We start from the raw sequence: 16,334 nt of genomic DNA, 5'->3' as shown, positions 1-16,334 counted from the left end.
GCCAATAAAAATGGATTTTTCTAAGAATAACGAAGGTCTGCTACATGGAGGAGAGTTCTGAGTGGCACGGAATGATCTCATTTTCTGGGGAGTAATACAATATCAGGAAAGATACGTCCCTTTTTCTGGGATGGGGCTGAATCCGTCAGGAAGCCTTCCTCATTCAAATATACACTGTTCCACTTGCCAATTGCAAGAAAAAAAGCATGATGCATACTCACGTGCCACATATATTTAATCGAGGGACTTGAATGTTGGAGGCATGTGGGTCACAGGATTAAGATTATAAATATGTTATTCAATGCTACTGTCACATTTTATGGTAATATATCTAAATATTACCGCCTTGCCTCAGTAACAGAAACTGTTACGATTTCGCTGTGACTTGTTTTTTTTTTCTGCCTCCCTCTTGCAGTCAATTTAGTGACGATTGCTATATTTTTCCGTGGAAAGTGTGGGCTCTCGGCGTGCACCACACGTTATCTGATGGCCATGTCAACGGTGGATCTATTATTCGTCATCTTTGAGATCATACTCAGCAAAATCAAAAATGATTATTTCCCACAATCGTTCCTGGACATCACTCCTGTTTGCAGTGTTCGCTATGTCCTGCGCCGTGCAATTATAGACTGTTCTGTCTGGTTTACGATTGTTTTCACTCTGGATCGACATGTCACAATTTGTTGTGAGAAGTTGAAAACTAAATTCTGTACTAAAAAAACGGCAACTGTGGTTTTGGCAATAACTGGAATCCTGTTATGTTTGAAAAACATTCCTATCTACTTCAGATTCCGGCCATCAATGATTATAGGCGACGTACCATGGGGCTGTTTTAATTCTTATGCATATTATTATGACCCTGTGTGGATTAGTTTTAAAAGATTTGAGAAGATTTTAACTCCAATCATCCCATTTGCATTAATTCTGTGCCTCAACGCACTGACAGTGAAACACATATTCGTGGCCAGTCAAGTCCGGAAGGGTCTGAAGGGTCAGAGTAAGGGAGAAAATCACAGAGACCCAGAGATGGAGAATCGAAAGCAGTCTGTCATTTTACTCTTTGCGATATCTGGCTCCTTCATTTTTCTGTGGTTATGGTATCTTTTGTATTATTTTGGTGTTGATGATCCTTTGGATAACGATGGCAAGTATGCATTTAAACATGTTGCATATATGTTACGGAATTTGAACTGCTGCACTAACACGATTGTTTATGTAGCCACTCTCGCCAAGTTCAGAGAGAAGCTCAGGAACCCATTAGAAGCTATTTTTGCGTGAAGAATTCATCAAAAAACTCGACCAAGCAAATTGTGAGCTGCACAGGGAACAGAGGACCCTTAAACGAAACAATGTAATGTGAAAGTGGTATTAACGACTCATATGAAATGGAAAGCTCTGGAATGAGAAGAACAGAGAACATAAGTTCTGCAGCGCAGTACAGACCCTTCGGCTCTCGATGTTGCGTCGATCTGTAAAACCAATCTAAAGTCCATCGATCCAAAACAATTCCATTTTTACTAATATGTTTATCAAGTAACGCTTTAAATGGGCTTAGCGTTGGCGATGCTACTATTGTTTAAGTCAGTGCATTCCACGCCCCTACTACTTTCGGAATTTTAAAAAAAGTACCGCTGATATCTGTCCAATATCATAGAACATAGATGAACATAGATGAATACAGCGCAGTACAGGCCCTTTGGCCCTCGATGTTGCGCCGATCCAAGCCCACCTAACCTATACTAACCCACTATCCTCCATATACCTATCCAATGCCCGCTTAAATGCCCATAAAGAGGGAGAGTCCACCACTGCTACTGGCAGGGCATTCCATGAACTTACGACTCGCTGAGTGAAGAACCTACCCCTAACTTCAGTCCTATATCTACCCCCCCTTAATTTAAAGCTATGCCCCCTTGTAATACCCGACTCCATACGCGGGAAAAGGTTCACACTGTCAACCCTATCTAACCCCCTAATCATCTTGTACATCTCAATCAAGTCACCCCTAAACCTTCTTTTCTCTAATGAAAACAGCCCCAAGTGTCTCAGTCTTTCCTCATACGATCTTCCTTCCATACCAGGCAACATCCTGGTAAACCTCCTCTGCACCCGTTCCAGTGCCTCCACATCCTTCCTATAGTATGGCGACCAAAACTGCACACAATATTCCAGATGCGGCCGCACCAGAGTCTTATACAACTGCATCATGACCTCAGGACTCCGGAACTCAATTCCTCTACCAATAAAAGCCAGTACGCCATATGCCTTCCTCACCGCACTATTTACCTGGGTGGCAACTTTCAGAGATCTGTGTACATGGACACCAAGATCCCTCTGCTCATCCACACTACCAAGTATCCGACCATTAGCCCAGTACCCCATCTTTTTGTTATTCTTCCCAAAGTGAATCACCTCACACTTAGCTACATTGAATTCCATTTGCCACCTTTCTGCTCAGCTCTGCAGCTTCTCTATATCCTGCTGTAACCTGCCAGATCCTTCCTCACTGTCAACAACTCCTCCGACTTTCGTATCATCCGCAAACTTGCTCACCCAACCTTCTAACCCCTCTTCCAGGTCATTTATAAAAATGACAAACAGCAATGGTTCCAAAACAGATCCTTGCGGAACACCGCTAGTGACGGCACTCCATGAAGAAACTTTGCCATCAACTACTACCCTCTGTCTTCTTCCATCCAGCCAATTCCTAATCCAAACCTCCAACTCACCCTCAATGCCATATCTCCGTATTTTCTGCAGTAGCCTACCATGGGGAACCTTATCAAACGCCTTACTAAAATCCATATATACCACATCTACCGCTTTCCCCTCATCAACCTCCTTCGTCACCTTTTCAAAGAATTCAATAAGGTTTGTGAGGCACGACCTGCCCTTCACAAAACCATGCTGACTATCCTTGATCACATTATTCCTATCCAGATGTGCATAAATCCTATCCCTTACAATTCTCTCTAAGACTTTGCCCACAACAGAAGTGAGACTCACCGGCCTATAGTTACTAGGGTTATCCCTACTCCCCTTTTTGAACAAGGGAACCACATTTGCTATCCTCCAGTCTTCTGGCACTACTCCAGTAGACAAAGAGGACATAAAAATCAAGGCCAATGGCTCTGCAATCTCCTCCCTTGCTTCCCAGAGAATCCTAGGATAAATGCCTTCAGGCCCAGGGGACTTATCTATTTTCACCTTTTCCAGGATTTCCAACACCGCTTCTCTACATACCTCAAAGCCATCCATTCTACTTATTTGTGACTCAGTATTCACATCGACGACAATGCCCTGTTCCTGAGTAAATACTGAAGAAAAGTATTCATTCAGTGTCTCCCCAATCTCTTCCGCCTCCACACACAACTTCCCACTACTATCCTTGACTGGACCTATTCCTACCCTAGTCATTCTTTTGGACCTATTCCTACCCTAGTCATTCTTTTAGACCCACTCAACTTAAAGCTGCTAGCCATCACAATGCAATGGAAAAAGGCTCTCAGTGACCATCCTATCTAATCCTCTGACTATCTTGTATGTTTCAATAAATTCAGCTCTCGAATTTCTTCACTGGAGCTAAAACAACCTCGATTCCATCAGCGTTTCCTCCTAACGCCTTCCCCTCATACCAGCCAATACGGTAGTAAAACTCATTTGAACCCATTCCAAAATTTCCACATTCTTCCCATATTGTGCCGACCGGAACTAGGACCAAATGTCCAGTTTTGTACGTTTGCAACATGGCCTCGTGGCTCCGAAACTCAGTTGCATTACCAATAAAAGCTAACATACTGTATACCTTGTTAATAACACTGTCAACATGGGTGGCAACTTTGAGGGATCTACATACAAGGACACCAAGTTAATTCTGCTCAACAGCACTCGCAAGAATCTTACCATAGTCCATTACACAGTCTTCCTGTTGTTCCTTCAAAAGTGAATCACCTTACACTTATCCGCATTAAACGCAATTTGCCACCTCTCAACCCAGCTCTGCAGCTTATCTATGTTCCTCAATGACATGCAGAACTACCGACAATTCAACTGACCTGAGTGTCATTCACTAATTTACTAACACAGCCCAACACGCTCTCCCCTCGGTGATTTAGAGAAATGACAAACACTCCTAATACACCACTCCTAACCAAACTCGAGAAGAACATTTCCCACCAACCACACTCTCTGTCTTCTTTCCACTGGCCAACTTCTGATCCAAATAGCTAAGTCACTGTCAATCCCACACCTCTGTATTTTCTCCGATAACTGACCGTAGGGAACCTTATAAAATGTCTATCTTAACTCCATATACACCTGATTAACCGCTTCAATCTCATACACCTGTTTGCTCACCATTTAAAAGAACTGTATAAATTTGTGAGGCACGGCTTATACTTCACCAAACCCGATGACTATCTTTAATCAACATATTCCTCGCTAGTCGATTATAAATCCTATCTTTTAAAACATTTTCCAACATTTTAACCTCAACTAAAGTCCATCTCTCTGCCTATATTTACTAGTGTCGCCTCTACTCCACTTCTTGAACAAGGAAACAACATTTGTTATCGTCCAGACTTTTTGGCACTACTCCTGTAGAAAATGACGACATGAAGAGCAAAGCCAAAAGCCTAGCAATCTCCTCCATGGCTCCTCGGATTTATCCAGGGGGCATATATATTTTCCACGTTCCAGAATTGCTAATATCTCCTCCTTGTGAACGTAAATCCAAACTAGTCAAGTAGCCTGTATCACGGTATTCTCCTCGACAGCATTGTATTTTTTCCAGTGCGAATACGAACGAAAAATATTCATGTAGCACTTCCACTATATCTCCATACTCCGCGCACAACTTCCCGCTACTCTCCTTGATTGGGTCTAATCTATTTCTAGCCATTCCTTTTTCCTAATATAGCTTTAGAAAGCTTTCGAATTTTCCTTGTTCCTACCTGTCAACAGCTTTTCCTTTCCCAACAAAAATGTAAGTTTCAAGCACCCGAACTGAGCCTTCACGTCTCATCAGAACATTAAGCCTTCCTTTTCCTTTTTTCAACAGATTCAACTTCTTTCGTAAAACCTGGCTCCCGCACTTGACCACTTCCTCCCTGCCAGACAAGTAAGTATCAAGGATATTCAGTAGCTGTTCATTGACTGAGCTCCAAATTTCATTTGTGCTCATCTCCTGCAGTTTCATTCCACATTTTTTGCAACCTAAATCTTGCTTAATCGTATTAGAATTGTCTTTCCCCCAGTATAATTCTTGCCTGTGACATATGCCTATCCCTTTCCGCCACTAAAATAAACATCACCTACTTGTAGTCACCATCACGTGACTACAAATTTCACAGTTGGCGGGTTCATTACCCACTGCCAAATCCAAAGTGGCCTCGCCCCTTGTTGGCATATCTCCATACTGTGTCAGGAAATCATGCTGTACACACTGGACGGAAGCTGACTCGTCGAAGAAATTCAAGCTATAGTAGTTCCAGTCAATATTTGAAAGGATAATGACCCCATAAAAACGACCCTGTTAGTTACGTTTTTATCCAGAATTATCTTTGTTATATTTTCCTCTGCATCTCTGGAACTATTTGGAGGTCTGGAAAAAACTCCCAACATGGTAATAACTCCTTTCCTGTTTCCAACTTCAGCACATACTACATCAGGAGACGATTCCTCATACGTCCTATCTGGTTTCATAATGCTGTGGTTGATAAACAACGCCATACATCCCCCTCTTTTACCATCTTCTCTGTTCTACTGAAACATTTGAACTCCAGCACCTGCAACAACTATTTCTGTCCCTGCTCTTCCGTGTCTCAGAAATGGCCAGATCATCGAACTCCCACATACCAACCCCCGCGGCAGGTTCACCTACATTATTACGGATGCTCGTTGAATTAGACACATTTCAAACCGCCTTTCTGCTTGTTGGTGTTCTCTTGCGGCCTTTGAAACCATATTTCTGGCCTCAGTACGCACAAGCTCCTGACGCTGAACTACATATTGGGATCCCATCCTCCTACTGAATTAGATTAAACCTTCGTGAGCAGCCTTATCAAATTGCCCCCCAGAGTATTGCTACTAGTAGGTGTAGGTATAGTTGTAGACCATCCTGTTTATAGAGTTCCCACCTACCCCACAATGAGTTCCAAGTATCCAGCTATCCAAAACCAACCCTCCTGCACCAGCCTTGTAGCGACATAATCAACACCTTTCCCCCGATTCTTCACCACACTAGCACGTGGAACAGGCACCAAATCAGAGATAGCAACTCTGTTTGTTCTTGCACTAAGCTTAAACCCGACCTTCCTGAATGTCTGCCTTAAATCACCATTTATTTTCCTACCTATGTCGTTAGTAACTATGCTGACCATAACTTAAAGCTGCTCCTCCTCCCCTCAAGGAAACTGAAAACACGACCTGAGACAGCACGGGCTCTGACACCTGCGAGGCAACATTCCTCTCCTACCACCAGAATCTCCTACCTGATGGAGTCCTCAGGGACTAAAGCTGTGCTCATCTCCCACTTTCTCTTCTGTACAAACGGGGCAAACTCTGCCACAGTCAAGTACCACATGGCTTACCCATGCTAAGTTATCCGCCCAAATAATATACAAAAGCGTACACATTGTTTTGAGGGAACAGCCACAACGATTCCCTGCAATCCCTGCCGGTTCCCTTTCCGTCCCCGACAATAAACCATCCATCTTTTTGTTGTCCCTGAGGTGCGCCGATCTCCTCGTAAATCCTCACAACAACCCGTTCCCCCCTCCCTTATGTTCCGAAGTTCATCCAAATTCAGCTCCGCTTCCCTAATACAGTTTACGAGGAATTGGAGTTGTGTGCATTTTCCGCAGATGAAGTCAGCAAGGACATGAGTCGTGACCCTTAACCCCCACATTGTGCAGTATTAACATGCAACTGCCCAAACCACAATTCCCACTTTCTGAATTCCCAAAGAGATTGTTGAATTAAAATGAGCAAAATAAAGCTTATTTCTGTACCAATCCAGCGCACAGAAACGTAGTTTTGTTTCCTTCGGTTAGAGGAGGAGGATGGGTAGGAGACATTACCTAAGTAGTGTTTCAGGTAACGAAACCATGCAAATATATTTCTTCATTTGCTCAGCAGTCCATTCTCCACCTCTGCTCAGCATTTACTCTGCCTATTCAAGAGGTAAGTTTACATAATTTCACATTTTCCTTCCCAGCTGGCCCTGGACCTCGCTACCACTCCTCCCACTGCCACTGCTACTGGAAAAAGACAATGTCGACAGCTGTTTGATTCCAGACAGCAGAATGTCAAAATCAAAAGGTAATATTTGGAAGATATGATGTAGACACAGGGAGACTTTGCAAATTCCACATAGTCGGTCACCCGAAGCTTGAATCATACCCGGGTTTCTGGTCCTGTGAGACAGCAGTGCTAACCACTGAGCTACTGTGCCTCTCTCCCCCCCCCCCCCCCCTCCCAATACAGGGCGATACAGGACCCCAACGATTCTTAGTATTCCAACGGTGGACTGACTCATACCCAATACATTTCTACGAAATCCTCTCCACTGTTACAGGCAATTAATTTTGAAATAAATAACGAAATTTCATTTTGGTTAATCATTACCAGTTAATCTAGGATTTTAATCTTTCTTTTTCATGGACAAGCATTCTCAAATACATCTGCTCTATTACCTTCTGCAGCCTTTCTCCATTCAAATTATATACAGCTCTCCAAAGCCTCCTGCCAACCTGTGTAACATCACATTGTCCAGCATTATATTCCATCAGCCAATTGTGACACAAGAGGATATTCATTGCTTTGAATCTGGTTGGCCGAAAGATATGGTGGACCCTGTTCACTGCTGCAATGCAAACAAGTCAAAGACAATAATGCTTCTCTCACGCATTTTCATAGGTTTGCCAGAGCAAGGAGTACTGCCTGTAGCCCTTTCCTCTATTTGAGGATGGTTTACTTGTTTTGGCCAGCTCCAGCATTCAGTAAGATTATGGCAGATGATATGTTTTCGTTCCTTATTCCTCAGTAGATGAAAGGATGCAGGAGTCCATTCAGCGTTTCCACTGGATTGCAAATGAATCACAGAATGCTGTAGAACTGCCTTCAGTACCAAATCCGATCGGGGTGTCAGCTGATACACCTAAGATATATTTAACTATGTCCTGAGTGAAACTCAGCAGCCTTACACCACCCAAACTACAGTCATTGAGGCACTGTGTTGGAGCAATAGGCAAAATGAGGAGAGAGATGGGGAGAAAAGCAAGTGCAAAACATGTAGGAATAGTTTATCCTTTGTATTGGATCAAACCATGCAACGAAGGAGGAGAAGTGGCCCCTTCAGCCCATTGTGTTTGCTCTGTTATTTAATGAGGTCAAGGTTTGTCTGATAATCATGACTGTCACGTTCCTGCCACTTGTGCCCTAAGCCTTGATTTTATCATTGATTAAAAGTTTGTTTATGTCAGTTTGTTTATGGCAAGGTGGCACTGTGGTTGCACTGCTGCCTCACAGCACCAGAGACCCGCGTGCAATTCCCACCTCAAGCGACTCTCTGTGTGCAGTTTGCACATTCTCCCCGTGTCTGCTTGGGTTTACTCTGGGTGCTCCAGTTTCCTCCCAAAATCCAAAAATGTGCAGGTTAGGTACATTGGCCATGCTAAATGTAGGGGAATGGGTCTGGGTGGGTTGCGCTTCTGCAGGTTGGAGTTGACTTGTTGGATGGCAAGGTCCTGTTTCCACACTGGAAGTAATCTAATCTAGTATCTCTTCCAAAATTGCTGTTTAGAATCGCAGCTTCTCACATCTGTTCAGGAATGCAAACAGCATTCCTCCGAAACAAGGTCCATACATTCTGATATCTTAGTTTGACACGTTATTATTTTTAACAGCTATTATTTAAATAAAGAAATGTTTCCGTGTTGCTAGCATCTTTTTTCTGCTCGGCATTAGATGGAAACCTCAAAAGAACACAGTTTGGGATTATGGACATTGTATAGCTAAATGGAATTACTTTCAAACGGCATTATGGTTGGCACAGATATGGTTAACAGAAGATCTGATCCTGTCCTGTACTTTTAAATGTTCAATTATATCTCTCATTCTATGGACGGGATGAAAATCACTGTCTCTAACGGTAATAAGTAAATCTGGAGAGCCCCGTTTTTGGTTTTGGCTGCGATAGCAGCTGGGGTAGGAATGGACGAGATGCTGTCAAGAAAAAACGGCTGAAATACCATTAGTCTTAGTTAGTTTGGGCCATAAAAATTCAACTCTCTCTTAATAAACAATCTCAGAATGAAATTATTCATTTGCAGAATATGTTATTTTGCCATAAGGAGAGGTTTAAGCGTTGGTTGCTACATATTAGCATTGGGTGGTTTATAGCTACTGAGGTCTGTGTTGAGGCTGACATTTATTACCCATTCTTAAAAGTCCTGCTGAAGCGTATGAATTAACCACGTTACTATTGTCTTGTTTTATCTCAGGTGAAAAGAAAATAAAGATTTATCTACTTAATGGGCGTCAGTGAACACATTTTTGAACACATATTTTGATGGCGGCCATTGGAATGCCTTTTAAATTCTAGGTTCCATTTTTATTGATTTTTAATTTCAACATTTGCCAAGTTGGTATGTGGACCCATTTCCCAAAAATGTTGGCTTGCACCTCGGTTTGACTAGCCCAATTACTTTACCAATGTAAGAATGTTGGCAGTTGCAAAGTTTGTTATTCAATTTCATTCACTTTCTCGCTCATTCATACACTAAATCTCTCAAACATTCTTCCCAATTTTTAACAGATACTTACTGACAGCCTTGCTGACACGCACGCACGAACACACAACACACACACACACACACACACACACACACGCCTTTCTCACTCAGGTACCAACAGTCTGTGTTGTAACATCTTAAACGTATATTGAATTGCGCACCCTCAATCACTGACAGATATATTCATTTTAACACAACGTCTTTCTCCTGCTGTCAACAGTGCACACAGTGAAAGGCTAAACAGATATATGAACCAAGTTTACCAAATTTGCTGTGCTCTTAAGTGATCTGCAAACGCAAAAACAATGAAGTGGGTATGTCCCTTTTCATTCACCCAGGAAGTACACATGATCTGGAAGTGACTGGAATGCATGTTCAACCGAGTTATTTAATCCGGTATTAAAATGTTATTTTGAGAGAAATAACGTACACGGGGGAAAAGGAAGAAACCGATGTTTGACGCTTGTTGACATTGCTCATTTAACGAATCAGCACTGACACACTGGGTGAATCGCCTCTTTTGAGACTTCTAACTAGCTGGCTGTCTTTAAATGAAGCTCAGAAGATAACATCCTACCATGACTTTGTTAAGGTCATGAAATTTGAAAAGAAAATAAAAATTCATAAGAGATTAACGACACTACAATTATGGACGTTCATTTCGTGATTTGATGAATCGAAAAGGTTAGCGCCAACTTGCCAGTGAAGCAACTGTATTTTAATTAAAGTTTAACAATAATGAGTTAACAATAGTTATATAAGAATAATTAATAGGTAACTGTAATTAAATAGATCATTTAATAAATAGGTTAAACAGTTGACAATTGCCTTCAGTAAAATGCTGTTCTTATAAATAAGAACTTCCAAGATAGAAAAAAAGCAACATCGATAGATCTGATTTGACGAGAAATAGGAGACGAAGTACAATTCCTGAGGGGGATGGCTACAGTTATGACACGAGTCCTTGATTTGTCATATTTTCTGCAGAGGCATTTCTTCCCGACAAACCCCAACGACTGAATGAGCACAGTGAAGGTTACAGACTAATTCCTGGGGTGGCAGGTTGAAGCCTTGAAGAGAGACTGGATCGCTTATAACTATATTTACTGGATACTAGGAGAATGTCAAAAAAAATCCAAGAACTCACTGTTATGATACGGAGGAAACACTTCGGCTAAATTTAAACCAGAAACACAGAAAAACTCACTTCGCCCCATAATCTGTAAAAGTACGTGTGACAATGCCCTACCAAATCACACTATTTAAAAGAAAAGATTTTTTCTTTAACTGCAAAAAAAAGAACATTAGCGAACAACTATCTGCACCGTAAGCCTACTTTGTTTGATTGACGTATCTAACTCCCCCACCCAAGTTAAATTTTACCAAAAAAAATGCAATGTCAAAGCCAGTTAGCGTTGTCTTCCATTTGTATCTTCCTCTGTAGATTTTCAGTTGTCTGCTGCATGGATTTCATATGAACAGGTAACTTTCAGAGAGCAGTTCTGCGGGCAGTCTGTGTTTGTTGGTGCTCGTTGCCACTCTGGCTCATTGTGCAAAACGTCCGATTTTAAAAACGCAAAACGCCAAATCATCTGATTAGATTGATGTCGTCCAAATAGTAAACCTTAAATTCAATTGGATTTTGGTATCTTGGGATATCATTTAAACTAATTTCTCAAATTCGCATTTGTTGTGTAACGTAGCAACTCAGCTCCAGCTGTGTATTCCATAGCCAAATATTGCATTTTTATATTTTTCAGCGCACTATATATTTGGTAAGTCCTTGTCAGCTTTAACTTGCTCTTAAAGGACAGTACATACCTTCAACTTCAGAACAACTCCAGACTTAAGGAAAACAAACCATGACAATGAAAACATGGCTATGTTTCCCTTCCAAGCAATTAACCACATTACAATGACACATATATAAATTTAATCGAAGTTCATTTTAACTTCTCCTCATTTCTAATATTCAGCAGATCCAAATCTCAGCGATAATGCATCTGTTAATGCATTCTTACAATCTGCAACATGCACCTTTTCTAAATTAAGCGCCTGCAAATTAAGACACCAACGCAATTCTCTCATTTTCTTGACTTTGAAGCGTTCTAATTATGTAAGAGGACTGTGATATGTGTACACAACCATCTCTGACACATTGTTGATGACATAAACATTAAACTGTTATAAGGTCAGTACCAAAACCAATTGCTCTTTTTTCAATCTTAGAGTATTTTCTCTGGGTTGGAGTTTCTTTGAATAGTAACCAATTGGTAGTTCAATTCCATCATCATCTTCCCGTAGCAGCACAACTCCAAAGCCTATTTCATTGGCATAAATTGAAGCTTTCAATGTTTCAAAACGTTTGGTGCATCTTAAACTGATACGACGATTAATATTGCTTTTACATTGTCAAATGCCTCCTGGCATTGTTCTGCTCACCGAAATATTATGTTCTTCTTCAGCAAATCTGTTAACGGCAGCACTATTTTGCTGAAGTTTGAAACGAATTTCCGATAATATCCGCTTCGACCCAATAATTGAAGCACCGCTTTATTTCATGTTGTTGATGGCATTCGTCTTTGCGTTCTGAGAGGTCAACCTTGCATTACCGATGTTAGGTCCCATGAACGTCCACTCTGCTTTCGCGAATGAATTTTCTTTTATGTTCATTACCAGTTTTGTTTCTGATAATTGGTCAAAAGCTCTTCCATGTGCATTATGTCATCTTCCCAGCATTCACTAAGTGGGCTGCAGTTTGTTAATCAAGCCACAACTCTGTTAATCAGTCTTTGAAATGCGTTGAGTACATTCTTCATTCCAAGTGGCATTGCTTTGAATTGATACAGTCCATTTGGGGTTAAAAACACAGAAAATTATTTTGCATCATCTGATAAAGGTAACTGCAAGTATCCATGCAGTATGTCTAACTTTGTCTGAGCAGTTCTGCAATCTCGGTGTTGTGTACGATTCCGCTAATGTTTTTGGCATTGACCTTTGGATAAACTACACAAAACCATTGAGGCCTGCCAGGTTTTGGAATTACGACAATCGGCGAATTCCACTCACTCTGACTCGGTTCGACAATATCTTTGTTAACCATGCCCTTCACTTCCTACTGGACCTGTCTGGCTTTAAGGATTAAACTGGTAAATGTGTTGTTTTTTCGGAACTGCATTCACTTCGTCTAACACACCCACAATAGCATTATTCCTGCCCATCTTCTTCTTACATGTGTCCACACAGTGATGTAATAACCTTTTCAACAGTGTTCTTTGCTTCTGAGACAGATAGCTTACTAACCTATCCCACTCCTTAAGTACATCCTCATTGTTGAAAATATTTTGAGGAACATCAACTTCTATAAATATCTGGATTTGATTCCTCACTCTGAGGGTGCAGTAAATAACAACTGTTTTTATTTTATTTCCTTCTCTCTGTTTTAATGACGTATTAAAATATTCACAAGACATATCCGATCTAGCTTTTTTTTTTCAATCTGGCGTTTTTGGCAATCTGGCAGTTTTCGTTGTCCCTGTCAAATTGAGAAACTGTTGAGTCGAGTGAACCATCTAGCATTTTTGCCAGATGGTTCACTCGACTCAACTGATTCTCAATTTGTCAGGGACCACGAAAACCGAAAATAAAAGTATCTCCTGTCACTAGAAACGATATGAATACGTCATCTCCACGGGAAAATGTTCGAATTTCCGATTTTGTATCTGCCACCTCTTTCATTCTTTGCTGTTCCATCTTCAGGTGCTGTTTCATTCACTCACCTATCAGTTTAATCTCTCTCTCATCATTGACACATAATCCCAGTGTGAGATCTCCGACTTTGGTTCTGTCAATTTCTCTTTCGTGAATTTTAAAGTGCCTTTCCCTTCATGCCTAAATATTAACTCAAAGAGAGTAAACCCAGTACATTCGTTTGGGCCATCTCTAATGTGAAACAATGCGAATGGGATACTTTTAAACAAATCACTCATGTAATACGGACTGGATACTCTCAATATGGTCTTCTGGAATTGATGAAAATTGCAAAAGCTCCCTAGGATTCAGGGAAATTCGGACTTAATATAAAGTGCTGTATACCGAAACTATCCATGACTTCCTTAAACAACCTGGTAGTAAAGGTAACCGGTTAGTCTGATTGAATCTCTCTCCCTTTAGCCCATAACGCGCGAAGAAAGCTCCTAACTTCTCTATCTCCCGTTTTGCATGTATGATTCGCAATTGAGTTGCCTCCAGAAACCTGGTAGACATATCCATTACGGTTTAGAAGTACAATTCCATTTTATTTCTCAGGAGGGGACCTATACCATCAATTATAGCCTGTATGAAATGTTCTATGAATGCTGGACTTGGCAACAAAGATGATGGTATTATTAACGTCTGTGGCTTACATCCCATATTACATATATGGCCGTTATGGCAAAGGTTAACCACATCATTTTGCCTTCCAGGCCAATAGAAATGTTTTTCGTACCTGAGGCTGAGACTTCTGTATGCCTACATGATTTCCTACTGGTAGTTCATGTGCTACCCGTCACATTTCCTGTCTGTATCCTACCAGTAACTCAATCTGGTATAATTCTTCCCATTTCTTCTCGACAATATCCTGCTGTAATCTGCAGTTTCGTCTCAGGATCCTGTCTTTGAGATAAAAAAAAACCTCGACAAAATTCTCTACTTCCTTTTGCATCAAAATAAAGATCTTTTATTGTGTCGTCTTTCCGCTGTAAGTTCATTCATTCAGAACTGAACACTTCTGCCTAACACTGTCGTTTCAGGCTTTTTATTTTCCTGTTCAAATGTCAACTGAACATCAATTCCTTTTTGCTTTGAGCTGTGACTTTTGATAATGGGACCCTGTTACTCTACAGTCTGGGAAAATACCAGGGCACTTTTCTTTTAGCTCCACCCTTCTCTGCTCTTCCTGTTGTTCTCCACAACAATGGGTCCATTCTCACCTTTGTTCCTGCTAATTTGCTTATTAGAACAAACTGTTTATTGGAACTGACACTCTGTCAAGTCCTCCAACTGTTCCTTCCCAGTCTTGAGTGGCACCCCAAACTGATTTTAAGTAGGGGAACCCTACGTTTCTGTCCACCTATCCCACACATTTTCCACTCTCTCTGGTAACAGGTCAGAAAGAGTGCTAATACATTCATCTCTTACTATTAGAGTCTGGTTGCATCTTGTATCACTCGAAATTATAACTTCTTTCCCTTCTTCCCCTTCTTTCTGAGTAGCATTTACCCACAGAGGCAAATACTTTATAGAGTCCAGACACTAACTCCATACCCAACCTCTGCCGAGGCTGTGCACACTCCTGCAGCTCCTTGACTTTTCTTGGAATTTCGTTTACTACTTAAACTAATGTAACTGGCTTAGTTTCTTTTACCACGTTTTTTCTCACGGTGTCTTCCTTTAAAAACAAACTCTGTGACTTTATGTGCCGAATTTTCCAACAGTGGAAACACTTGAGGCCTCAAGCCTCCTTTCCACCCTCTTGGAGTTCACTTTTAACTTGTCAGTCGCCTCAGGCGACTGACTGTGTGGAGTTTGCACATTCTCCCCGTGTCTGCGTGGGTTTCCTCCGGGTGCTCCGGTTTCCTCCCACAGTCCAAAGATGTGCAGGCCAGGTGAATTGGCCATGCTAAATTGCCTGTAGTGTTAGGTAAGGGGTAAAGGTAGGGGTATGGGTGGTTTGCGCTTCGGCGGGGCGGTGTGGACTTGTTGGGCCGAAGGGCCTGTTTCCACACTGTAAGTAATCTAATCTAATCTAATCTAATCTAATCTAATCTAATCTAATCTAATCTAATCTAATCTAATCTAATCTAATCTTGTGGTAAACAGTTATCAGTGTTCTCTACTCTTTGTCTCGTAGAGTAGGATCTCCCCTTCTCCCAATTTCTATCTCTGTAAGGATGAAATTCTAGCCAGAAACTCAAATTTATCTTATGCACCAACGTATATTCATTTGCCATCGCTATTTCTCGTCTCACTTATGAAACATTCTGTTGATTCGTGTGAATTCTTATTGTATCTGGAAGTGTAATTTTAAAGTTCATCAGCAAAATCACCTCTCATAGAGCTTCATAAGTCATACCCATTTCAAGGCCCCCACCAGTCTTCCAAAATGGCTGTGTTTAATTCATTCGAACCCTACATAAATCTGACCCGGTTCATTCTTTATGTTTCTGAATTGCTGTGTATACGCTTCTGATATCAAGTCAGAAACACTCAAAATAGCCTGTTTGACATTTGAATAATGTGTTGACCCTCTTATGATAACACTGTCAATAAATCACGAGCTCTGCCACACAGTTTAATCTGAACCGCAGTATTTAAAAGTCCTCTAACCACTCTGTCTACCTAATCAATTTTGGAAGGAAATAAAGATGACTTCGACATCTTTCTCATCAAAGTTTTGCAGTTGTAACGTAACTGGATATTCAATACCTTGCCTCTTGATCTCCATGCTGTTCGTTTAACTTTCCTGATTATGCTGCAACTCCAGAAGTTCGAACTCTC

The sequence above is a fragment of the Chiloscyllium plagiosum genome, unplaced genomic scaffold (genome assembly GCF_037043375.1).
Source record: "Chiloscyllium plagiosum isolate Xiang-an unplaced genomic scaffold, Cpla_swu_hap1 HiC_scaffold_48, whole genome shotgun sequence".
In the NCBI taxonomy this organism is placed as follows: domain Eukaryota; kingdom Metazoa; phylum Chordata; class Chondrichthyes; order Orectolobiformes; family Hemiscylliidae; genus Chiloscyllium; species Chiloscyllium plagiosum.
Note: the sequence above shows the minus strand (reverse complement) of the source record.